Here is a 27468-nt window from a genome sequence, read left to right on the forward strand (position 1 = left end):
TGCTCCCCATTATTTCTACTTTGCACTTTCTTCCACTGCATATCTACCATTCCAGTGTTTTACTTGCTATATTGTATTTACTTTGCCACCATGGCCTTTTTTTGCCTTTACCTCCCTTATTTAACTTCATTTGCTCACATTGTATATAGACTTATTTTTCTCCTGTATTATTGACTGTATGTTTGTGTAATACCCTTGTTTGAACCAAGTATTGAGTTTATTTGTTATAATTAATTGGTATTATATTTAAAAGATGATTGAATTGCTCCTAAACTGTAATGTTGTTAATGCATTATGCTTTTTGAAGAAATATTTATTTAATGTATAAGTGAATAGTTTGTTTTACTTTGAAGTTTACGTTTTGACCAATAAGGTCGCTTGTTAAGTTGTGGCCAATGGGAGTTGACCTGGTTAACGGGAGGGAAAAAGACGTTGATGAAAGGATGGACGTTTTACCTCAGGACGGTTGGTGAAGAAAAATTATAAAAGAAGACGACAGAACTACAACAAAACCCATAGCTACTAAGACATGAAGGGAAATACATGTTTTATTTAATAAAAGAGTTGTTATAATTTAGTTAAAACTTAGTAAAGACTGAAGCTACCGTCTCGTCGTGGAGGTATTAGCCAGCCTTGAGGTTAGCCTAGCATCGTGTGACACCGGGAGATAATTGCTTGGGAAGCTAAACGAGTTCGTGTTGCCATGGGGATATCAGTTACTAAGGAGTACTGTCTGCATGGGTCGCTGTGCTGCCTTGGACTTGGTGAGGAAACCTGCATGGAACTGCCATACTTCGCTGAGGGAATATCTACCATGTAGTGAGTAACCACAATGTGAGGTGCTTATAAATAAATACATTGGTAATGGTGAGAGGTTAGCATGTTTTGTTGTAGCATCTGTTATTGATAATGGTGAGAGGTTAGCATGTTTTGTTGTAGCCTCTGGTATTGGTAATGGTGAGAGGTTAGCATGTTTTGTTGTAGCCTCTGTTATTGGTAATGGTGAGAGGTTAGCATGTTTTGTTGTAGCCTCTGTTATTGGTAATGGTGAGAGGTTAGCATGTTTTGTTGTATCCTCTGTTATTGGTAATGGTGAGAGGTTAGCATGTTTTGTTGTAGTCTCTGTTATTGGTAATGGTGAGAGGTTAGCATGTTTTGTTGTATCCTCTGTTATTGGTAATGGTGAGAGGTTAGCATGTTTTGTTGTAGCCTCTGTAACTTTCTCACTCATTATTATTCATGATTCATTCATGATTTTTCTTATTCATGGAATCATCAGGATTAATTTAGTAGTGTTTAGAAACATGTTATCTACTCACTTAGACAGAAAATTATCCAGTCATCATCCACCATTTTAATATTGGACAAAACACAACCCAAAACACAACGATAACAAACTGCAAAATCAATCAACGAGTTTGAGTCACAAGCTTGATGTAGTCGCTGCGTTCAAGGAATATCGGATCAAATACTCAACTTGTGACTACTTTAAGCCACTATGAGTGAATTGGTCAGAAAACATATGACTTCTTTAAATAGGGGACTAGATACATGAAGTGCTTTCATTTTTTCTAAATGGTGGAACAGATATGTATGAAAATATCCTCAAATAAAAGGTGACATTATATACTGTCACCTCATATGAAACATTTGATCTGAAATCCAAAATGTTGGAGTTTAGAGCCACATTTAAAATGTTATCTTCACTGTCAAAATAGATATGGTGTGGACTGTATGCTCAATACAATCTAAATCTGATACCTCACTGTCTGTCTTTTGACTGATACTGCTTTTAAACTGGTCTGGTCAGTCTACTCAAATATTTGTACTATACATGTTTCTATCTGCAGGCAAAACGTTGATAATTTGTAATTTATAATATGATACATTAATTTATGAATAGATATGGAAGGTTTCATATGTTGAAGAAATATACTGCCACTATTTTCACCACCAAAGAATAGCAGTGTGATTTTAATATGATTTGACTCTTTGCAGGCTGTCAGGCTGTCTAGTTACAGAGGAAGGCTGTGCTTCTCTGGTCTCAGCTCTGAGGTCAAACCCCTCACACCTGAAAGAGCTGGACCTGAGCTACAATCACCCAGGAGACTCAGGAATCAGACTGCTCTCTGCTGGACTGGAGGATCCACACTGCAGACTGGAGAAACTCAAGTATGTAGAGGGTTTATGTCAATGTTCATATCAGACATGTTTGACTTATCAGGCTAGTTAAGACAAACATTCTTACCACCACTTGGACAAAGTTATATGCTGACTGTGTGTGTGCGTGTGCGTGTGCGTGTGCGTGTGTGTGTGTGTGTGTGTGTGTTCAGGTGTATCCCTCAATGACTGTCTGTTTTTCTGCTTACCGCTACAGTGTGGAACATGGTGGAGAGAACAGAATGAAACCTGGACTTAGAAAATGTGAGTGTTGACTGCTGTGAAGAATATGACTAAGAATAAGTCTTAATTCAAGTTAAGTCAAAGACCACCATCATTACTGACTTGGTCATATTAAATATCATCTGTAGTTCTACAGAAGCAGAAATCAGGGACACCAACGTTTACAAAGACTTGATTTGACAGTGTGTGTGTGTGTGTGGTGCGTTTGTGTTATATTAGAAATTATATTAGAAATGTGTGATTGTGTTCATGATGCATACAGGTGTGTAGTTAACTTCGAAATCGTCCCACCTACGTAACAGCCAGTGGAATCCTGTGGCGCGTTATTCAAATACCTTAGAAATGCTATTACTTCAATTTCTCAAACATATGACTATTTTACACCATTTTAAAGACAAGACTCTCGTTAATCTAACCAAACTGTCCGATTTCAAAAAGGCTTTACAACGAAAGCAAAACATTAGATTATGTCAGCAGAGTACCCAGGCAGAAATAATCAGACACCCATTTTTCAAGCTAGCATATAATGTCACAAAAACCCAAACCACAGCTAAATGCAGCACTAACCTTTAATGATCTTCATCAGATGACAACCCTAGGACATTATGTTATACAATACATGCATGTTTTGTTCAATCAAGTTCATATTTATATCAAAAAACAGCTTTTTACATTAGCATGTGACGTTCAGAACTAGCATACCCCTCGCCAACTTCCGGTGAATTTACTAAATTACTCACGATAAACGTTCACAAAAAGCATAACAATTATTTTAAGAATTATAGATACAGAACTCCTCTATGCACTCGATATGTCCGATTTTAAAATAGCTTTTCAGTGAAAGCACATTTTGCAATATTCTGAGTAGATAGCCCGGCTTCACAGGGCTAGCTATTTAGACACCCAGCAAGTTTAGCATTCACCAAAGTCAGATTTACTATAAGAAAAATGTTATTACCTTTGCTGTCTTCGTCAGAATGCACTCCCAGGACTTCTACTTCAATAACAAATGTTGGTTTGGTTCCAAATAATCCATTGTTATATCCAAATAGAGGCGTTTTGTTCGTGCGTTCAAGACACTATCCGAAAGGGTAAAGAAGGGTGACGAGCATGGCGCATTTCGTGACAAAAAAATTCTAAATATTCCATTACCGTACTTCGAAGCATGTCAACCGCTGTTTAAAATCCATTTTTATGCCATTTTTCTCGTAAAAAAGCGATAATATTCCGACCGGGAATCTGCATTTAGGTAAACAGACGAAAGAAAATAAAGCATGGGGTCGACTCGGGCACGCGCCTAAGCCCATTGTCCTCTGATCGGCCACTTGTCAAAAGCGATAATGTGTTTCAGCCTGGGGCTGCCTCGATATTGTTCAGCTTTTTCCCGGGCTCTGAGAACCTATGGGAGCCGTAGGAAGTGTCACGTTACAGCAAAGATCCTCAGTCTTCAATAAAAAGAGCCAAGATGAACAACAACTTGTCAGACAGGCCACTTCCTGTTCAGAATCCTCTCAGGTTTTTGCCTGCCATATGAGTTCTGTTATACTCACAGACACCATTCAAACAGTTTTAGAAACTTTAGGGTGTTTTCTATCCAAAGCCAATAATTATATGCATATTCTAGTTACTGGGCAGGAGTAGTAACCAGATTAAATCGGGTACGTTTTTTATCCGGCCGTGTCAATACTGCCCTCTACCCCCAACAGGTTAATGGGAATAAGTGTGTTTTATATGAATAATATGAGTAAGAATAAGTCTTAATTCAAGTTAAGTCAAAGACCACCATCATTACTGACTTGGTCATATTAAATATCATCTGTAGTTCTACAGAAGCACAAATCAGGGACACCAACGTTTACAAAGAGTTGCTTTGACAACGTGTGTGTGTGTGTGTGTGTGTGTGTGTGTGTGTGTGTGTGTGTGTGTGTGTGTGTGTGTGTGTGTGTGTGTGTGTGTGTGTGTGTGTGTGTGTGTGTGTGTGTGTGTGTGTGTGTGTGTGTAATTATTGTGAATAAGTGTGTTTTATATTACCGTACATAATAACATATGATCATTCAACAAGTCTCCAGTTACCTTAACTTCTCCTTTTGATACCTAGAAACATCTACATTAAATTAATTAGTGAAAAGTGAGTTATTAACATTCTAATGTGAATGATGATGATTTCTAATATTGTGTCTGGTTTCATCCATCAGATGTCTGTGATCTCACACTGGACCTAAACACAGTAAACAGACTCCTCTCTCTGTCTGAGGAGAACAGAAAGGTGACATGGAGGATAGAGGAGCAGCCGTATCCTGATCACCCAGAGAGATTTGAGGACCTTAAACAGGTGCTGTGTAGAGAGGGTCTGACTGGGCGCTGTTACTGGGAGGTAGAGTGGAGTGGGATAATGGGGGCTGGTATAGGAGTGACATATAAAGAAATCAGCAGGGGAGGATGGGGTGATGACTGTTGGCTTGGATTCAATGACAAGTCCTGGTGTCTGTTCTGCTCTGACAACAGTTACTCTGCCTGGCATAATAATAATCTCACTACCATAGCCGTCCGCCCCTCCAGGTCCCACAGAGTAGGAGTGTATCTGGACTGGCCAGCCGGCACTCTGTCCTTCTATAGAGCCTCCTCTGACACACTGACCCACCTGATCACATTCACCTCCACAGTCACTGAGCCCCTCTATCCAGGGTTTTGGGTTCATTATATTGGCTCTTCAGTGTACTTGAAATAATAACTGGACACACACACACACACACACACACAGTGGACACAGACACACTGGACACAGACACACACACACTGGACACAGACACACACACACACGGACACTGGACACAGACACACACACACACTGGACACAGACACACACACACACACACTGGACACACACACACTGGACACACACACACACTAGACACACACACACACACACACTGGACACACACACACACTGGACACACACACACACTGGACACACACACACACACACACACACACACACACACACACACACACTGGACACACACACACTGGACACACATACACACACACACACACACACACACACAGTGGACACAGACACACACACACTGGACACAGACACACACACACACGGACACTGGACACAGACACACACACACACTGGACACAGACACACACACACACACACTGGACACAGACATACACTGGACACACACACTAGACACACACACACTAGACACACACTGGACACACACACACACACACCCTAGACACACACACACACACACACTAGACACACACGCACACACACACGCACACACACACTGGACACACACACACACACACTGGACACACACACACTGGACACACACACACTAGACACACACACACTAGACACACACACACACACACTGGACACACACACACTGGACACAGACACACACACGCACACTGGACACAGACACACACACACACACACTGGACACAGACACACACACACTGGACATACACACACACACTGAACACACACACACACTGAACACACACACACTGAACACACACACACTTGACACAGACACACACACTAGGCACACGCTGGCCACCTGCTCAAACAGGACAAACACACACACACTGACACACACATAAACACTGACACACACAATGGACAAACACACATTGAACACTCACACGTGACAGGCTTGTAATATTTTCTGATCTTTTACCACTTTGCATTTTTTATGATATATTTTACTGTTTGTGTTTGTACCACAGGAGGTTGGTGGGACCTTATTTAGGGAGGACAGGCTTGTAATGGCTGGAGTGGAATAAGTGGAATGGTATCAAACACGTGGTTTCCATGTGTTCCATTTCATTCACTCTGTTCCAGACATTATTATGAGCCGTCCTCCACTCAGCAGCCTCCACTGGTATGTACTGTCCTGTATGTGAGAGAGATCCAACAAGGAATTACAATGTATGTATTACTTTTAATACCTGCAAATGACAAACTACTGGAACTCCTTATGAATGTCAGCAGCCGACGAGGTGAAAATATTACCGGAATATTCAGCAAAATGTTGATGAAGCCGTCACTCAATCCACCCAAAACAACATGCAGTCTTTCCACAAGACTCCCATGAAGTTATAGTGTGACGTTATGAGTCGACGTTAAAGTAACATTCTCACAACATACTGCACTTGTTTTATCCTGTTTTAGATGTATCCTCTGTTTAAACATTTAAACTCTTACAATAACACTGTTAAAATACCAATGTGATCATTTTTTGTCTTTTATGTTGGAAAAACAAATTGTACAATTATATGTGGACATACGCTCCATAGTTGTACAAGTATACATGGTTATATTGTACTTTTCATAATAAAACATACTTGAAACAAGAAAAAGCATGTTAATTGTGAAAACAATTTTGTTATTGATTTTTACATTACTTCTCCCTGTCTCATGTTGACGTTTGTCATGAATCTTGACCTGGAGGCAGAACTGTGCGATTTCCTCTAGATATGTCAGCTGCAAAGTCAGAATTGGCTGTGGAAAATAATTTTGTTTTATGGTCTTAATTTAAGGGAAGGATTAGCAGTGTGGTTAGGGTTGAGGTTAGGATTAAAATCGGATTGTATTACTTTGTGCCTGTGCCAGCTAGTAACCACTTTGATGAACTGCCTCCAGGGCAAGATTCATGACAATAAATGCCAACCTGCCTCCAGGGCAAGATTCATGACAATAAATGCCAACCTGCCTCCAGGGCAAGATTCATGACAATAAATGCCAACCTGCCTCCAGGGCAAGATTCATGACAATAAATGCCAACCTGCCTCCAGGGCAAGATTCATGACAATAAATGCCAACCTGCCTCCCAGTCGTCCCTTCCTTATCTTTACAAGGCTGCAGAACATGCAAACTAGTGATGTGGGGGTTCTTTCATAACCCTCAGTCCCCAGGTGGGTAGATGGTAGGTTGAATAAAGAGAAGCTAGTGATGTGGGGGTTCTCTCATAACACTCAGTCCCCAGGTGGGTAGATGGCAGGTTGAATAAAGAGAAGCTAGTGATGTGGGGGTTCTCTCATAACCCTCAGTCCCCAGGTGGGTAGATGGCAGGTTGAATAAAGAGAAGCTAGTGATGTGGGGGTTCTCTCATAACCCTCAGTCCCCAGGTGGGTAGATGGCAGGTTGAATAAAGAGAAGCTAGTGATGTGGGGGTTCTCTCATAACCCTCAGTCCCCAGGTGGGTAGATGGCAGGTTGAATAAAGAGAAGCTAATGATGTGGGGGTTCTCTCATAACCCTCAGTCCCCAGGTGGGTAGATGGCAGGTTGAATAAAGAGAAGCAAGTGATGTGGGGGTTCTCTCATAACCCTCAGTCCCCAGGTGGGTAGATGGCAGGTTGAATAAAGAGAAGATAGTGATGTGGGGGTTCTCTCATAACCCTCAGTCCCCAGGTGGGTAGATGGCAGGTTGAATAAAGAGAAGCTAGTGATGTGGGGGTTCTCTCATAACCCTCAGTCCCCAGGTGGGTAGATGGCAGGTTGAATAAAGAGAAGCTAGTGATGTGGGGGTTCTCTCATAACCCTCAGTCCCCAGGTGGGTAGATGGCAGGTTGAATAAAGAGAAGCTAGTGATGTGGGGGTTCTCTCATAACCCTCAGTCCCCAGGTGGGTAGATGGCAGGTTGAATAAAGAGAAGCTAGTGATGTGGGGGTTCTCTCATAACCCTCAGTCCCCAGGTGGGTAGATGGCAGGTTGAATAAAGAGAAGCTAATGATGTGGGGGTTCTCTCATAACCCTCAGTCCCCAGGTGGGTAGATGGCAGGTTGAATAAAGAGAAGCAAGTGATGTGGGGGTTCTCTCATAACCCTCAGTCCCCAGGTGGGTAGATGGCAGGTTGAATAAAGAGAAGATAGTGATGTGGGGGTTCTCTCATAACCCTCAGTCCCCAGGTGGGTAGATGGCAGGTTGAATAAAGAGAAGCTAGTGATGTGGGGGTTCTCTCATAACCCTCAGTCCCCAGGTGGGTAGATGGCAGGTTGAATAAAGAGAAGCTAATGATGTGGGGGTTCTCTCATAACCCTCAGTCCCCAGGTGGGTAGATGGCAGGTTGAATAAAGAGAAGCTAGTGATGTGGGGGTTCTCTCATAACCCTCAGTCCCCAGGTGGGTAGATGGCAGGTTGAATAAAGAGAAGCTAGTGATGTGGGGGTTCTCTCATAACCCTCAGTCCCCAGGTGGGTAGATGGCAGGTTGAATAAAGAGAAGCTAGTGATGTGGGGGTTCTCTCATAACCCTCGGTCCCCAGGTGGGTAGATGGCAGGTTGAATAAAGAGAAGCTAGTGATGTGGGGGTTCTCTCATAACCCTCAGTCCCCAGGTGGGTAGATGGCAGGTTGAATAAATAGAAAACAATAGGCTACATAAAACAATCCATAAATGTATAATTATTGTGCAATTTACACAAAACATTAAGGACACTTTTCTTTCCATGACAAACTGACCAGGCGTAACTCAATATTAGGAAGGTATCCTTAATATTTTGTTCACTCAGTGGCTCTGACCCTTTACGTAACAGTCAAACCTCTTTTCCAGGAAACCTTCTTTAAATTTCCCCAAATGTTTCCACACTGCTGCTCTCTCACAGCTGCTCCAGGGCCTCTTGGGTTGAGGAGTCATTCTCTTCTAACCTGATCACAGCTGCTCCAGGGCCTCTTGGGTTGAGGAGTCATTCTCTTCTAACCTGATCACAGCTGCTCCAGGACCTCTTGGGTTGAGGAGTCATTCTCTTCTAACCTGATCACAGCTGCTCCAGGGCCTCTTGGGTTGAGGAGTCATTCTCTTCTAACCTGATCACAAACAAAGACAAGATTCAAACAAATAAACATGATGGTCCAACATAATAGGGGGGGGTATAGGGAAGGTAGGGGAGAGGAGGGGGGTATAGGGAAGGTAGGGGAGAGAAGGGAGGGGGCAAGGGGAAGGTAGGGGAGAGGAGGGGGTATAGGGAAGGTAGGGGAGAGGAGGGGGTATAGGGAAGGTAGGGGAGAGGAGGGGGGCATAGGGAAGGTAGGGAGAGGAGGGGGTATAGGGAAGGTAGGGGAGAGGAGGGGGTATAGGGAAGGTAGGGGAGAGGAGGGGGTATAGGGAAGGTAGGGGAGAGGAGGGGGGTATTTGGAAGGTAGGGGAGAGGAGAGGGGACTTCCTCCATGTCAGGTAAGCAGCCTCCAAGTCTACCCTCACCAACTGACCAGACTGAGTGAGTTCTGAACATCCCTCTCTGTCCTCTGATGCTGCATCCAAGTCTTCTTGGGTCTTTCTGGTGTCTCTGTCTTGACTCTTTAGTGAGTTTTTTCAGTTCTTTCCCAGGCTGCCTGAAAAACACAAAAAGATGGCAAATACATAAGAGTTATGAACTATCAAAATAAAGAGAGTCCCACACTCCATATATAAACTCCCAGTAATTTATTGGGTATTTACCAACGTTTCAGCATCACTGTGCCTTCTTCAGGGTGATGTCATCAATACTTGAACCAGGTTATGTAGACAAACAGTGCAATTAGTGCAACCAATGACAATAGAGAGGGGTGTGTCATAATGATTAAGTTAATTACAATGAATTAATGAAACTGTTAAAAAAAACAATAGTTTATGGCATATTAAATATAAAAAAATAGTAGGGTATATTATATATATCCGGCTCTCCATGTAATCTGATTCATTATGATCTAGGATCAGGTCCCCTCTCCATGTAATCTGATTCATTATGATCTAGGATCAGGTCCCCCCTCTCCATGTAATCTGATTCATTATGATCTAGGATCAGGTCCCTCCTCTCCGTGTAATCTGATTATGATCTAGGATCAGGTCCCCCCCTCCATGTAATCTGATTCATTATGATCTAGGATCAGGTCCCTCCTCTCCATTTAATCTGATTCATTATGATATAGGATCAGGTCCCCCCTCTCTGTGTAATCTGATTATGATCTAGGATCAGGTCCCCCCCTCCATGTAATCTGATTCATTATGATCTAGGATCAGGTCATCCTCTCCATGTAATCTGATTCATTATGATCTAGGATCAGGTCCCTCCTCTCCAGTTAATCTGATTCATTATGATCTAGGATCAGGTCCCTCCTCTCCAGTTAATCTGATTCATTATGATCTAGGATCAGGTCCTCCTCTCCGTGTAATCTGATTCATTATGATCTAGGATCAGGTCCCTCCTCTCCGTGTAATCTGATTATGATCAAGGATCAGGTCCCCCCCTCCATGTAATCTGATTCATTATGATCTAGGATCAGGTCCCCCCTCTCCATGTAATCTGATTCATTATGATCTAGGATCAGATCCCCCCCTCTCCATGTAATCTGATTCATTATGATATAGGATCAGGTCCCCCCTCTCCTTGTAATCTGATTCATTATGATCTAGGATCAGGTCCCTCCTCTCCAGTTAATCTGATTCATTATGATCTAGGATCAGGTCCCTCCTCTCCATTTAATCTGATTCATTATGATATAGGATCAGGTCCCCCCTCTCCGTGTAATCTGATTCATTATGATATAGGATCGGGTCCCCCCCTCTCCATGTAATCTGATTCATTATGATCTAGGATCAGGTCCCCCCTCTCCATGTAATCTGATTCATTATGATCTAGGATCAGGTCAATCCTCTCTGTGTAATCTGATTCATTATGATCTAAAAGGCTAAACTGATCCTAGATCAGCTCTCCTACTCTTTATGAATACTGTCACAGGTGACTCCTCGAGATGATTTATAAGTTACAGGTGACACTGCATCTGGCATCAATGTCCTCCAAGAAGATGAGGTTGATGGTCTGGCCTCTCATCCCCTCCTTCATCTCTCTGCAGGTTCACTGCATTTGACAAACTACAGAAGAAGTACATCATTATCTGCACTAAATAACTAAATACAATTTACTAAATTAACTAAATTAATCAACACTGAAATAAAATACTGAAAAAGAAACTGAAAAAAACTCCTTATTACTGCATCCCACCTTTCAGCCTTTTTCATGTTCAGGAAGTGAAGCGGGTGGTCATGCTGGCAGGAAACCCCAACACGCCTGTCTCCTACAATTTCCTTGTTTGGGGTTTGGACCTGATGGCATTGTCTGCTTGAAATCCATGGCAACCCTAAAATATCTATAATAATATAAAGCACAATACAAGTATTATGTACTGAAATGCTTCCTTGCAGGTTAACTTCTTGACAATGCAACAACAATAGAACAAGTCAGTAGCTAAGTTTATAAAAAGAGTACTACAATAGTAATAAACCCTTCATTCATCAGTATCCTGAACATAGCTGGGTGTTTCTGGGATAGAGGGTTGATATAAAAGTCAGTACTACAATAGTAATAAACCCTTCATTCATCAGTACCCTGAACATAGCTGGGTGTTTCTGGGATAGAGGGTTGATATTAAAGTCAGTACTACAATAGTAATAAACCCTTCATTCATCAGTATCCTGAACACAGCTGGGTGTTTCTGGGATAGAGGGTTGATATAAAAGTCAGTACTACAATAGTAATAAACCCTTCATTCATCAGTATCCTGAACATAGCTGGGTGTTTCTGGGATAGAGGGTTGATATAAAAGTCAGTACTACAATAGTAATAAACCCTTCATTTATCAGTACCCTGAACATAGCTGGGTGTTTCTGGGATAGAGGGTTGATATAAAAGTCAGTACTACAATAGTAATAAACCCTTCATTCATCAGTACCCTGAACATAGCTGGGTGTTTCTGGGATAGAGGGTTGATATTAAAGTCAGTACTACAATAGTAATAAACCCTTCATTCATCAGTATCCTGAACATAGCTGGCTGTTTCTGGGGTAGAGGGTTGATATAAAAGTCTATATATTCAGCAATAAAAGTCTATATATTCAGCAATACAGTAAGATTCTGAGACACAATCACTTCCTATTGGTCAGCTGCAGGGAACCGCCCACGTCTCTGAGACACAATCACTTCCTATTGGTCAGCCGCAGGGAACCGCCCACGTCTCTGAGACACAATCACTTCCTATTGGTCAGCCGCAGTGAACCGCCCACGTCTCTGAGACACAATCATTTACTATTGGTCAGCCGCAGGGAACCACCCACGTCTCAGGAGATATGTATTTTAGGCAGTAAGTAAAACTGCCTAGGCCTTGGAGAATCTGGCCCAAAAAGACAGACCATCTGTTTATCTGTAATGTACTTATCCTCATACAGTTTATCTCCTGGATTAATCTTTGTGTTTTCCGGTTGTGTTGAGTGGGACAATGGAACATAGTGTTTAACATGATCCTATTGTCTATTGGCTTCAAGAAGATATTCACTTTATCCATTACAACAATCTGAGCCCCCTTATCTGCTGGTTTAATCACTATATTTCTAGAGCTTGATTTTTAACCATTTGTAAGGTTAAGCTGATAAACAGGTCTGGTTCTGAATAGTGAAAAGGGAGCCACATCCCTACGTATCAGAGTCTGTATAGTTTCTGACTCCAACTGAGGTTCCCAATGTGAGGGGTTTGGAAATAGTATCTGAGGAAAATCTGTTTCATATTCACAATGATCTGATAACTTCAATCTTCTATGATAGACGTGTAGATCCCCTCCGGAGCTCCTCCCAGTCCACCTGTTTAGGAGTTGGTATGAAAGTCAGTCCACCTGTTTAGGAGTTGGTATGAAAGTCAGTCCACCTGTTTAGGAGTTGGTATGAAAGTCAGTCCACCTGTTTAAGACTTGGTATGAAAGTCAGTCCACCTGTTTAAGAGTTGGTATGAAAGTCAGGCCACCTGTTTAGGAGTTGGTATGAAAGTCAGTCCACCTGTTTAGGAGTTGGTATGGAAGTCAGTCCACCTGTTTAGGAGTTGGTATGAAAGTCAGTCCACCTGTTTAGGAGTTGGTATGAAAGTCAGTCCACCAGTTTAGGAGTTGGTATGAAAGTCAGTCCACCTGTTTAGGAGTTGGTATGAAAGTCAGTCCACCTGTTTAGGAGTTGGTATGAAAGTCCACCTGTTCAGGAGTTGGTATGAAAGTCAGTCCACCTGTTTAGGAGTTGGTATGAAAGTCAGTCCACCTGTTTAGGAGTTGGTATGAAAGTCCACCTGTTCAGGAGTTGGTATGAAAGTCAGTCCACCTGTTTAGGAGTTGGTATGAAAGTCAGTCCACCTGTTTAGGAGTTGGTATGAAAGTCAGTCCTCTTTCTAGAACCTCACTCTCGGCTTGGTTGAGCCCATTGGGACATTGCTGGTCAAGACCTCAAATGGGTTGTGAAGTAGTATGGACATATTGATGGAACAAGGTCACTAAACTGGTGGATAGACAGGGTAGATCCAAGAGCCTCTGCTGTCATCTAGAGGGGGTTTCTCTGTACTGCTTGACACATGGAGACTCTATGGAGGCCCAGTGCAAGTGCTCAAAGTAAGGTCCAGACAATTGTTTGTCAGGCTGGGATCTATAAAGCAGTATGTTCTTCAATTAGATGCCAACTAATATTCATACACGGACAATAGGTGGGGCAGGAGGAAGAATGGTGGTCCTGATTCATACATGGACAATAGGTGGGGCAGGAGGAAGAATGGTGATCCTGATTCATACAGGGACAATAGGTGGGCAGGAGGAAGAATGGTGTTCCTGATTCATACAGGGACAATAGGTGGGCAGGAGGAAGAATGGTGTTCCTGATTCATACAGGGACAATAGGTGGACAGGAGGAAGAATGGTGTTCCTGATTCATACAGGGACAATAGGTGGGACTGGAGGAAGAATGGTGGTCCTGATTCATACAGGGACAATAGGTGGACAGGAGGAAGAATGGTGGTCCTGATTCATACAGGGACAATAGGTGGACAGGAGGAAGAATGGTGTTCCTGATTCATACAGGGACAATAGGTGGACAGGAGGAAGAATGGTGTTCCTGATTCATACAGGGACAATAGGTGGACAGGAGGAAGAATGGTGGTCCTGATTCATACAGGGACAATAGGTGGACAGGAGGAAGAATGGTGGTCCTGATTCATACAGGGACAATAGGTGGACAGGAGGAAGAATGGTGTTCCTGATTCATACAGGGACAATAGGTGGACAGGAGGAAGAATGGTGGTCCTGATTCATACAGGGACAATAGGTGGGACAGGAGGAAGAATGGTGGTCCTGATTCATACAGGGACAATAGGTGGACAGGAGGAAGAATGGTGGTCCTGATTAATACAGGGACAGTAGGTGGACAGGAGGAAGAATGGTGGTCCTGATTCATACAGGGACAATAGGTGGACAGGAGGAAGAATGGTGGTCCTGATTCATACAGGGACAATAGGTGGACAGGAGGAAGAATGGTGGTCCTGATTCATACAGGGACAATAGGTGGACAGGAGGAAGAATGGTGGTCCTGATTCATACAGGGACAATAGGTGGACAGGAGGAAGAATGGTGGTCCTGATTCATACAGGGACAATAGGTGGACAGGAGGAAGAATGGTGGTCCTGATTCATACAGGGACAATAGGTGGACAGGAGGAAGAATGGTGGTCCTGATTCATACAGGGACAATAGGTAGGACAGGAGGAAGAATGGTGGTCCTGATTCATACAGGGACAATAGGTGGGCAGGAGGAAGAATGGTGTTCCTGATTCATACAGGGACAATAGGTGGACAGGAGGAAGAATGGTGGTCCTGATTCATACAGGGACAATAGGTGGACAGGAGGAAGAATGGTGGTCCTGATTCATACAGGGACAATAGGTGGACAGGAGGAAGAATGGTGGTCCTGATTCATACAGGGACAATAGGTGGACAGGAGGAAGAATGGTGTTCCTGATTTTCACAATTCCTATTTTTTCTTTAGAGCTTCAGATTGAGATTGTTGTTATTCTCCAATAGGTTTTTCTTCAGTGTTGCACTCTGGGTTCTCCAAGGGGAATACTCCCCCTATTCTCCTCTTGACAGTTGTAGCCCCAGGCTTTTGCTGGGAATTGTCCACTGTTGGTATCAATTTATTTCATCCCAAAAATACAAGTTTTAGCTGAATCCCCAGTTAGAATCCATGTGGTTCATTTAAACGTTTCTAAAACGATTAAAAGTACATTTTAAAAAATGTGTTCCTGACATTTCACCACAATAGGCTTATTCAGACAATGGACAACAAGTAGCCAAACAAAGCATAATGATGAATCATAATGAATCAGATTACATGGAGAGGGGCGACCTGATCCTAGATCATAATGAATCAGATTACATGGAGAGGGGGGACCTGATCCTAGATCATAATGAATCAGATTACATGGAGAGGGGGGACCTGATCCTAGATCATAATGAATCAAATTACATGGAGAGGAGGACCTGATCCTAGATCATAATGAATCAGATTACATGGAGAGGGGGGACCTGATCCTAGATCATAATGAATCAGATTACATGGAGAGGGGGACCTGATCCTAGATCATAATGAATCAGATTACATGGAGAGGAGGACCTGATCCTAGATTATAATGAATCAGATTACATGGAGAGTAGGGACCTGATCCTAGATCATAATGAATCAGATTACATGGAGAGGGGGGACCTGATCCTAGATTATAATGAATCAGATTACATGGAGAGTGGGGATCTGATCCTAGATCATAATGAATCAGATTACATGGAGAGGGGGACCTGATCCTAGATCATAATGAATCAGATTACATGGAGAGGAGGACCTGATCCTAGATCATAATGAATCAGATTACATGGACAGGAGTTACCTGATCCTAGATCATAGTGAATCAGATTACATGGAGAGGGGGGACCTGATCCTATATCATAATGAATCAGATTACATGGAGAGGGGGACCTGATCCTAGATCATAATGAATCAGATTGCATGGAGAGGAGGGACCTGATCCTAGATCATAGTGAATCAGATTGCATGGAGAGGGGGGACCTGATCCTAGATCAGCAATCCAACTCTGGGACACTGCCTGTATGAAACCGAACACATAGTTGTAAAGTCTAGTTATAAAGCCATCTAGTGGAAGATACCAATAAAACACTTTATTTTCAGGGTGGGGAGACGGCTGATTGAAACAGAAAGTAAAGTTGTTCTTTTGTTCAGGATCCATTTTGAGACGACAGAGCAGAAAACACTATATGGAGATTATTGAAAAATAAAGTAAGTATTTCTGAACAATAATCTATTCTAATGGACAGAGTAAGAGAATGAATACCTGTAATGAGATGTTACTAGTTAGTAGAACTGCTACTTGAGCTGAGTTGCTGACAGACAGCAGTTTTCAAAGTGGAAACTAATCAGTAGGTCTACATGTTATCAGTAAAACGTCTGGTAAAGATGGCGGAGGAGCTTTTACATTATATGGTTTTATGTTTATCTCAGGGTTTCTCATCCTTTTGTTCTTACCAGCACTTACACACCTGATTCAACTAATCATTAAATATTTAAGACAGTTTAATATTTGAGGCATACAAATGAACATTCTCAAATTAAAACCTTTTGGGTTTGGTAGATCTGTTAACAATTATTATAGTCCTACAGTAACTCATATGTTGGAGATTAAAAAAAAACACAACTAAACCTGGTTTCGAGTAAATGATAAGTTTAGCTTAAATAATGTAAGAGAGATGTCTCAAAGAAGGACTATAAAAAAAAATGTAAGCAAGATTCGGTACAATGTCACGAGTTACTGATGTCACATGCAACTGACTGTTAGCGCCACCCTCTGGTTAATATTGTTATATAAAGTGAAAGTAAGGGTGTAGTCTACGCCGTTACAAACTGACTGTAGAAACTGTAGCGCACATTTCTCTGCAACATTAGAAGTAGGATAAATGTGTTGATTTGAAGGACAGACGTACAGACTCTGGTAAGTCTTGGCTACATATAACTATTATAAAGTTAGGTCGTAGTCAGACATTCAATAGACAGAGTAGGCTTGAGATATGATTCTTTATCATGCTGACCAACCTGGGCCCGGTTTCCGCGATAGAATTTAGACTTAACGCTGGACACGCATAATAAGTGGTAAATGATCATTAACAAAATACAGTGTTGAGGAAACGCTATTTTACAAATAAAAGGTGCGTAAGTGCGTTTACGTGGGTTTACCCTCCACCACATCCCCGTTGATGCGGTGTGCAGCGTAGAGTGCATAGTCATTCAGTCTCTATGGGCCAGATGGTGAGGGCCACAGCATAGTCCTTTAGTCTCTATGGGCCAGATGGTGAGGGCCACAGCATAGTCCTTTAGTCTCTATGGGCCAGATGGTGAGGGCCACAGCATAGTCCTTTAGTCTCTATGGGCCAGATGGTCAGTTGGTGAGGGCCACAGCATAGTCCTTTAGTCTCTATGGGCCAGATGGTGAGGGCCACAGCATAGTCCTTTAGTCTCTATGGGCCAGATGGCCAGTTGGTGAGGGCCACAGCATAGTCCTTTAGTCTCTATGGGCCAGAGGACCAGTTGGTGAGGGCCACAGCATAGTCCTTTAGTCTCTATGGGCCAGATGGTGAGGGCCACAGCATAGTCCTTTAGTCTCTATGGGCCAGATGGTCAGTTGGTGAGGGCCACAGCATAGTCCTTTAGTCTCTATGGGCCAGATGGTGAGGGCCACAGCATAGTCCTTTAGTCTCTATGGGCCAGATGGTGAGGGCCACAGTATAGTCCTTTAGTCTCTATGGGCCAGTTGGCCAGGTGGTGAGGGCCACAGCATAGTCCTTTAGTCTCTATGGGCCAGATGGCCAGATGGTGAGGACCACAGCATAGTCCTTTAGTCTCTATGGGCCAGGTGACCAGTTGGTGAGGGCCACAGGATAGTCCTTTAGTCTCTATGGGCCAGATGGCCAGTTGGTGAGGGCCACAGCATAGTCCTTTAGTCTCTATGGGCCAGATGGTGAGGGCCACAGTATAGTCCTTTAGTCTCTATGGGCCAGTTGGCCAGGTGGTGAGGGCCACAGCATAGTCCTTTAGTCTCTATGGGCCAGATGGCCAGATGGTGAGGACCACAGCATAGTCCTTTAGTCTCTATGGGCCAGGTGACCAGTTGGTGAGGGCCACAGGATAGTCCTTTAGTCTCTATGGGCCAGATGGCCAGTTGGTGAGGGCCACAGCATAGTCCTTTAGTCTCTATGGGCCAGATGGCCAGTTGGTGAGGGCCACAGCATAGTCCTTTAGTCTCTATGGGCCAGTTGGTGAGGGCCACAGCATAGTCCTTTAGTCTCTATGGGCCAGATGGCCAGATGGTGAGGGCCACAGCATAGTCCTTTAGTCTCTATGGGCCAGATGGCCAGATGGTGAGGGCCACAGCATAGTCCTTTAGTCTCTATGGGCCAGATGGCCAGTTGGTGAGGGCCACAGCATAGTCCTTTAGTCTCTATGGGCCAGATGGCCAGTTGGTGAGGGCCACAGCATAGTCCTTTAGTCTCTATGGGCCAGACGGCCAGTTGGTGAGGGCCACAGCATAGTCCTTTAGTCTCTATGGGCCAGATGGCCAGATGGTGAGGGCCACAGCATAGTCCTTTAGTCTCTATGGGCCAGATGGCCAGTTGGTGAGGGCCACAGCATAGTCCTTTAGTCTCTATGGGCCAGATGGTGAGGGCCACAGCATAGTCCTTTAGTCTCTATGGGCCAGATGGCCAGTTGGTGAGGGCCACAGCATAGTCCTTTAGTCTCTATGGGCCAGATGGCCAGATGGTGAGGGCCACAGCATAGTCCTTTAGTCTCTATGGGCCAGATGGCCAGATGGTGAGGGCCACAGCATAGTCCTTTAGTCTCTATGGGCCAGATGGCCAGTAGGTGAGGGCCACAGCATAGTCCTTTAGTCTCTATGGGCCAGATGGTGAGGGCCACAGCATAGTCCTTTAGTCTCTATGGGCCAGATGGTCAGTTGGTGAGGGCCACAGTATAGTCCTTTAGTCTCTATGGGCCAGATGGTGAGGGCCACAGCATAGTCCTTTAGTCTCTATGGGCCAGATGGTCAGTTGGTGAGGGCCACAGTATAGTCCTTTAGTCTCTATGGGCCAGGTGGCCAGTTGGTGAGGGCCACAGCATAGTCCTTTAGTCTCTATGGGCCAGTTGGTGAGGGCCACAGCATAGTCCTTTAGTCTCTATGGACCAGGTGGCCAGTTATTGAGGGCCACAGCATGGGAAAGAAACTGTTCAGATGGGGGTCTATAACATCCAATCACATACTCCTCAAGATGAGGCTCATGATTTATAAGTTATATACCTTTTAATCTTTACATATATTGTCTTTATTTAAACCAAGGTAGTTTGAGTTAGTAGCGATGAAGTAGCAACTGTCAGCTGCTGTAAACCTGTGACAGTATTCATAGGAGAGCTGATCTCGGATCAGTTTAGCTTATTATATCATATTGATACTGCTGTAAAGTCTAGTTACAGCAGGTGTTTACTGCCATCTAGTGGAAGATATTTTATTTTTATTTCACTTTTATTTAACTAGGTAAGTCAAAACAAATTCTTATTAACAATGACGGCCTACCCCGGCCAAACCTTGACGACGCTGTGCCAATTGTGCGCCGCCCTATGGGACTCCCAGTCATGCAGCCTGGACTCTAACTGTACTGCAGTGACGCAAGAGGCGGGACTGCACCACTCGGGAGGTGGCTGAGCTGAAACAGAAAGTAAAGTTGTTCTTTTGTTCAGGATCCATTTTGAGACGACAGAGCAGAAAACACTATATGGAGATTATTGAAAAATAAAGTAAGTATTTCTGAACAACAATACATTCTAAAGGACAGAGTATGTGAATGAATACCTGGAATGAGATATTACTAGTTAGTAGAACTGCTACTTGAGCTGAGTTGCTGACAGACAGCAGTTTTCAAAGTGGAAACTAATCAGTAGGTCTACATGTTATCAGTAAAACGTCTGGTAAAGATGGTGGAGGAGCTTTTACATTATATGGTTTTATGTTTATCTCAGGGTTTCTCATCCTTTTGTTCTTACCAGCACTTACACACCTGATTCAACTAATCATTAAATATTTAAGACAGTTTAATATTTGAGGCATACAAATGAACATTCTCAAATTAAAACCTTTTGGGTTTGGTAGATCTGTTAACAATTATTATAGTCCTACAGTAACTCATATTTTGGAGATAAAAAACCCCAACTAAACCTGGTTTCCAGTAAATTGTATGTAACTATTGTGACCTCAAATAAATAGAGAATGAAACTATATATGTTATGTATGTGTATATATACAGTGTGTATGTATGTATGTGTATATATACAGTGTGTATGTATGTATGTGTATATATACAGTGTGTATGTATGTATGTGTATATATACAGTGTGTATGTATGTATGTGTATATATACAGTGTGTATGTATGTGTGTGTATATATACAGTGTGTATGTATGTATGTGTATATATACAGTGTGTATGTATGTATGTGTATATATATACAGTGTGTATGTATGTATGTGTATATATACAGTGTGTATGTATGTATGTGTATATATACAGTGTGTATGTATGTATGTGTATATATACAGTGTGTATGTATGTATGTGTATATATACAGTGTGTATGTATGTATGTATGTATGTATGTATGTATGTATGTATATATACAGTGTGTATGTATGTATGTGTATATATACAGTGTGTATGTATGTATGTGTATATATACAGTGTGTATGTATGTATGTGTATATATACAGTGTGTATGTATGTATGTATATATATACAGTGTGTATGTATGTATGTGTATATATACAGTGTGTATGTATGTGTGTGTATATATACAGTGTGTATGTATGTATGTGTATATATACAGTGTGTATGTATGTATGTATGTGTATATATACAGTGTGTATGTATGTATGTGTATATATACAGTGTGTATGTATGTATGTATATATATACAGTGTGTATGTATGTATGTGTATATATACAGTGTGTATGTATGTGTGTGTATATATACAGTGTGTATGTATGTATGTGTATATATACAGTGTGTATGTATGTATGTATGTGTATATATACAGTGTGTATGTATGTATGTGTATATATACAGTGTATATGTATGTGTGTGTATATATACAGTGTGTATGTATGTGTGTGTATATATACAGTGTGTATGTATGTGTATATATACAGTGTGTATGTATGTATGTGTATATATACAGTGTGTATGTATGTATGTGTATATATACAGTGTGTATGTATGTATGTGTATATATACAGTGTGTATGTATGTATGTGTATATATACAGTGTGTATGTATGTATGTGTATATATACAGTGTGTATGTATGTATGTATGTGTATATATACAGTGTGTATGTATGTATGTATGTGTATATATACAGTGTGTATGTATGTATGTATGTATGTATGTGTATATATACAGTGTGTATGTATGTATGTATGTGTATATATACAGTGTGTATGTATGTATGTGTATATATACAGTGTGTATGTATGTATGTGTATATATATACAGTGTGTATGTATGTATGTGTATATATATACAGTGTGTATGTATGTATGTGTATATATACAGTGTGTATGTATGTATGTGTATATATACAGTGTGTATGTATGTATGTGTATATATACAGTGTGTATGTATGTATGTGTATATATACAGTGTGTATGTATGTATGTGTATATATACAGTGTGTATGTATGTATGTATGTGTATATATACAGTGTGTATGTATGTATGTATGTGTATATATATACAGTGTGTATGTATGTATGTGTATATATATACAGTGTGTATGTATGTATGTGTATATATACAGTGTGTATGTATGTATGTGTATATATACAGTGTGTATGTATGTATGTGTATATATACAGTGTGTATGTATGTATGTGTATATATACAGTGTGTATGTATGTATGTGTATATATACAGTGTGTATGTATGTATGTATGTATGTATGTATGTGTATATATACAGTGTGTATGTATGTATGTGTATATATACAGTGTGTATGTATGTATGTGTATATATACAGTGTGTATGTATGTATGTGTATATATACAGTGTGTATGTATGTATGTGTATATATACAGTGTGTATGTATGTATGTATACAGTGTGTATGTATGTATGTGTATATATACAGTGTGTATGTATGTATGTGTATATATACAGTGTGTATGTATGTATGTGTATATATACAGTGTGTATGTATGTATGTGTATATATACAGTGTGTATGTATGTATGTGTATATATACAGTGTGTATGTATGTATGTATGTATGTGTATATATACAGTGTGTATGTATGTATGTATGTATGTATGTGTATATATACAGTGTGTATGTATGTATGTATGTATGTATGTGTATACATACAGTGTGTATGTATGTGTATATATACAGTGTGTATGTATGTATGTGTATATATACAGTGTATATGTTATGTATGTGTATATATACAGTGTGTATGTATGTATGTGTATATATACAGTGTATATGTTATGTATGTGTATATATACAGTGTGTATGTATGTATGTATGTGTATATATACAGTGTGTATGTATGTATGTATGTGATGTGTATATATACAGTGTGTATGTATGTGTGTATATTATTGTACTGCTCTAGGGATATAATTATTGTTTGCATCACCTTATTTACTATTATGTATTGATTTTTACCTTACGTTGTTTTCATTCTTCATGTGATGCTCAATTCAGAGAGCACTGAAGATGAATTATCATTTAATTACCACAGTCAATTATTGTAATGTTTATTTATGTGGCAATTAACCCCATAAGGGATGGGTTGCCAGTTGGCGATTTGACACAAAAATAAAATGTCATTCATTCATTCATTTTTCATTCATATTATTTAATTTAAGTTTTTCTGTGTCCCCCTAATATGACTTACACCCTGTTAGTTTGTTGTAATTCCTAGAGCGAAACGGAGAACACCATCATGTCCATACGAATCTCAGCTTTCAATAGAGGTACCATAATAGTTTGTTGGCCAAACCATTCAGACTCTACATACGATTTTGTGAGAAGACAGATTTTCAGGATGTCTCATGGTCTGACAAACACCACTCTAGCTCTGACAACTAGATCATAATGAATCAGATTACATGGAGAGGGGGACCTGATCCTAGATCATAATGAATCAGATTACATGGAGAGGGGGGGACCTGATCCTAGATCATAATGAATCAGATTACATGGAGAGGGGGGACCTGATCCTAGATCATAATGAATCAGATTACATGGAGAGGGGGACCTGATCCTAGATCATAATGAATCAGATTACATGGAGAGGAGGACCTGATCCTATATCATAATGAGTCAGATTACATGGAGAGGGGGGGACCTGATCCTAGATCATAATGAATCAGATTACATGGAGAGGAGGGACCTGATCCTAGATCATAATGAATCAGATTACATGGAGAGGGGGGGACCTGATCCTAGATCATAATGAATCAGATTACATGGAGAGGAGGGACCTGATCCTAGATCATAATGAATCAGATTACATGGAGAGGGGGGACCTGATCCTAGATCATAATGAATCAGATTACATGGAGAGGAGGACCTGATCCTAGATCAGCTCTGAGACACTTCCTTTATGAATTAGGGCCCAGGAGTCACCAGGACCAACTTTAAATTGCTCTGGATAAGAGCGTCTGCTCAATGACTAAAATGTAAAATGAGTCACCAGGACAGGCATTGACAGGACGGTCACAGCCACACGTTCACTGGTGAGGTAGGACACAATATAACTGTTAGATAGGAACAACAGTAATGATACATGGTTAGGTAGGACACAAGATAACTGTTAGATAGGAACAACAGTAATGATACATGGTTAGATAGGACACAAGATAACTGTTAGATAGGAACAACAGTAATGATACATGGTTAGGTAGGACACAACATAACTGTTAGATAGGAACAACAGTAATGATACATGGTTAGGTAGAACACAAGATAACTGTTAGATAGGAACAACAGTAATGATACATGCCCTCAATGTGAAGTGACATTAAACCATAAATACAGAGCACAAGTACCACCCTTTTTATATAAACCTTTTAAGGTAGTAAAAAAATAAACATTGACTTAATATTTCAATAAAGAAGTCTTGAATTACCAATAAATCCCCTGCTAGCAATAGCTAGCGTGACATTACAGTGCACTGATTGACGGTGCTGGTTAACTCGTCATTAACATGGCTAGCTAAGCTAGCAGACACTTGATAAACTTGCAGAAATATGCTTTAAATACACAATAAATATATACATAGTCACACTCACTATTGACTTTGTGATATATGAACCAGTGTTCCAGATACACTATAGTGTTATACAGTTTTAAACAGTTTTTATGTCCAGCAGAAGGAGACGTCCTGTCAGAATATCTCCGACTGAACAGCAGGCAGACCAACTTTCCAAATAGGGGAGAAGCACTCAAAACCCTCTACTTGTTCTTTCAAGGAAAATAATACAGAAATGGTAAGTCTGAAGACCTCTCGTATTAACAACCTTACTACAATGGCAGAAAATATTTTTTTATGAATTCGACAACACATAATGAAAGGAAACGTTATTAATATCACCCCTCTTTCTGAGGTGAATGGTTTCCCCCACTACTCTCCCGGAACTGCGGTGTTCTCAGATATCCCGTTCACGAGTATCCCTGTAGCCATAAATAAACAGAATATTCCTCATTTCAATTCAAATGGGTTAAATTAAATAGTAACGTTAACTGAAATCTGGACACTGACTGTAGGCCTATAATCTAATATAATATTAACTGAAATCTGGACACTGACTGTAGTGACTGTAGGCCTATAATCTAATATAATATTAACTGAAATCTGGACACTGACTGTAGGTCTATAATCTAATAAAATATGAACTGAAATCTGGACACTGACTGTAGACCTATAATCTAATATAATATGAACTGAAATCTGGACACTGACTGTAGTGACTGTAGGCCTATAATCTAATATAATATTAACTGAAATCTGGACACTGACTGTAGGTCTATAATCTAATAAAATATGAACTGAAATCTGGACACTGACTGTAGGTCTATAATCTAATATAATATTAACTGTAGAATTATGCATTTCTTGAATTTAAATGAAACAACAAATGATAATTTAGGGGTGGATAAATATTATTTATTTCAGTATCTCTTGAGATAATGTGAATGAGAGTGTAAGGTGTTATCTTTTACAATATGATGCAAGCAGACAGTATTTTCAACCTTATCAGAAACGTGTTTCATCGTTTTCTCAGCTTTTCATTTCCTTAAAACCCTTCAGACTGATGAGATATGGACATTTTGCACAGGACCAATCTTTCCACTGTTCTGGAGTTATTGCGTTTTCTCCCCGGTCCCTAAACTAAACGTCAATTTTACTAGTGTTAACTAGTAGATAACTAATGCATTCATTCTATCAATGTAAATTATTATTCTGGAGAGCACTACTTTATTTAGTCTATCAATGTAGAACATTATTCTGGAGAGAACTACTTTATTTAGTCTATCAATGTAAAACATCATTCTGGAGAGAACTACTTTATTTAGTCTATCAATGTAAAACATTATTCTGGAGAGAACTACTTTATTTAGTCTATCAATGTAAAACATTATTCTGGAGAGAACTACTTTATTTAGTCTATCAATGTAAAACATTATTCTGGAGAGAACTAGTTTATTTAGTCTATCAATGTAAAACATTATTCTGGAGAGAACTACTTTATTTAGTCTTCTGGGGCAACAATTTATGCCAGAAGAGAAGCTGCATGTATCAAACTATAATTGACAAACAAATGGCCTACGAAATGTTGAAAATGATAAGCAGAAATGTATCTAAATTGTAGCCAGCAGGCTATACAGTCCAGTACAGAGTATCAAACCGCACAGGTAGCCTACTTTTTGAATTAGATTTTTTTGACAATCAGATGAAAACATAATATGTGAACAGCCTGAGCAGACAGCAGAAACAACAGTAAATGGGTAAGATGTGTACATGCATCAATTTAAAAACAGAATATTTGAGTACCCCGAATAAAAGCGGGATATTGGTGTGCATGTAAACGTGGTCACTGTTGTTGAAAAGTCTAGTTACAGCAGGTGTTTACTGCCATCTAGTGGAAGATACCAATAAAACACTATTGTCAGGGTGGAACAGAATGTCCATTTGTTATTTTGTAAAGGATCCATTTTGAGATGACAGAGCAGAAAACACTATATGGATATTACTGAAAAATAAAGTAAGTTTTCTGAACAATAATCTATTCTAAAGGACAGAGTATGTGAATGAATACCTGGAATGAGATATTACTAGTTAGTAGAACTGCTACTTGAGCTGAGTTGCTGATAGACAGCAGTGTTTCAGTATGATATGTTGGATAAATAATAAAGACAGACACAAATGTCAAGTTCAATATCCTTGTTCATGTCCCGACACACGGAGTCCGGGGAGTCGATTACCTATCAACTAGACTCCGTAACAAGCAGTTTTAAAAGTGGAAACTAATTAGTAGCCCTGCATGTTATAAGGTAGGCTATTTAAATTGTCATTATGGAGACACCTATTTTACAACCCTTTTTCCATAAAACATATTTACTCTCTAGAACTGAGTCGCATCAATAAATAAGGTGACAAAACACAGGAAAACTACTTTAGGGGCTCTAGAGATAAGGGGACAAAACACAGGAAAACTACTTTAGGTTCTCTAGAGATAAGGGGACAAAACACAGGAAAACTACTTTAGGTTCTCTAGAGATAAGGGGACAAAACACAGGAAAACTACTTTAGGTTCTCTAGAGATAAGGGGACAAAACACAGGAAAACTACTGTAGTGACTCTAGATATAAGGGGACAAAACACAGGAAAACTACTTTAGGTTCTCTAGAGATAAGGGGACAAAACACAGGAAAACTACTTTAGGTTCTCTAGAGATAAGGGGACAAAGCACAGGAAAACTACTTTAGGTTCTCTAGAGATAAGGGGACAAAACACAGGAAAACTACTTTAGGTTCTCTAGAGATAAGGGGACAAAACACAGGAAAACTACTTTAGGTTCTCTAGAGATAAGGGGACAAAA

The 27468-nt window shown here is 40.6% G+C and overlaps 1 long non-coding RNA gene across 1 annotated transcript; it reads left to right on the forward strand.

The window, feature by feature from the left end:
* Nucleotides 1-413: 413 nt before the first annotated feature.
* Nucleotides 414-6116, forward strand: LOC145866957 (uncharacterized). Its single transcript, XR_014383179.1, has 3 exons — nt 414-819; nt 1999-2172; nt 2378-6116. It is a non-coding gene; the product is annotated as an uncharacterized LOC145866957 (long non-coding RNA).
* Nucleotides 6117-27468: the final 21352 nt, after the last annotated feature.

The sequence above is a fragment of the Salmo salar genome, unplaced genomic scaffold, assembly GCF_965601325.2.
Source record: "Salmo salar unplaced genomic scaffold, fSalSal1 ptg000136l, whole genome shotgun sequence".
Classification (NCBI taxonomy): Eukaryota; Metazoa; Chordata; class Actinopteri; order Salmoniformes; family Salmonidae; genus Salmo; species Salmo salar.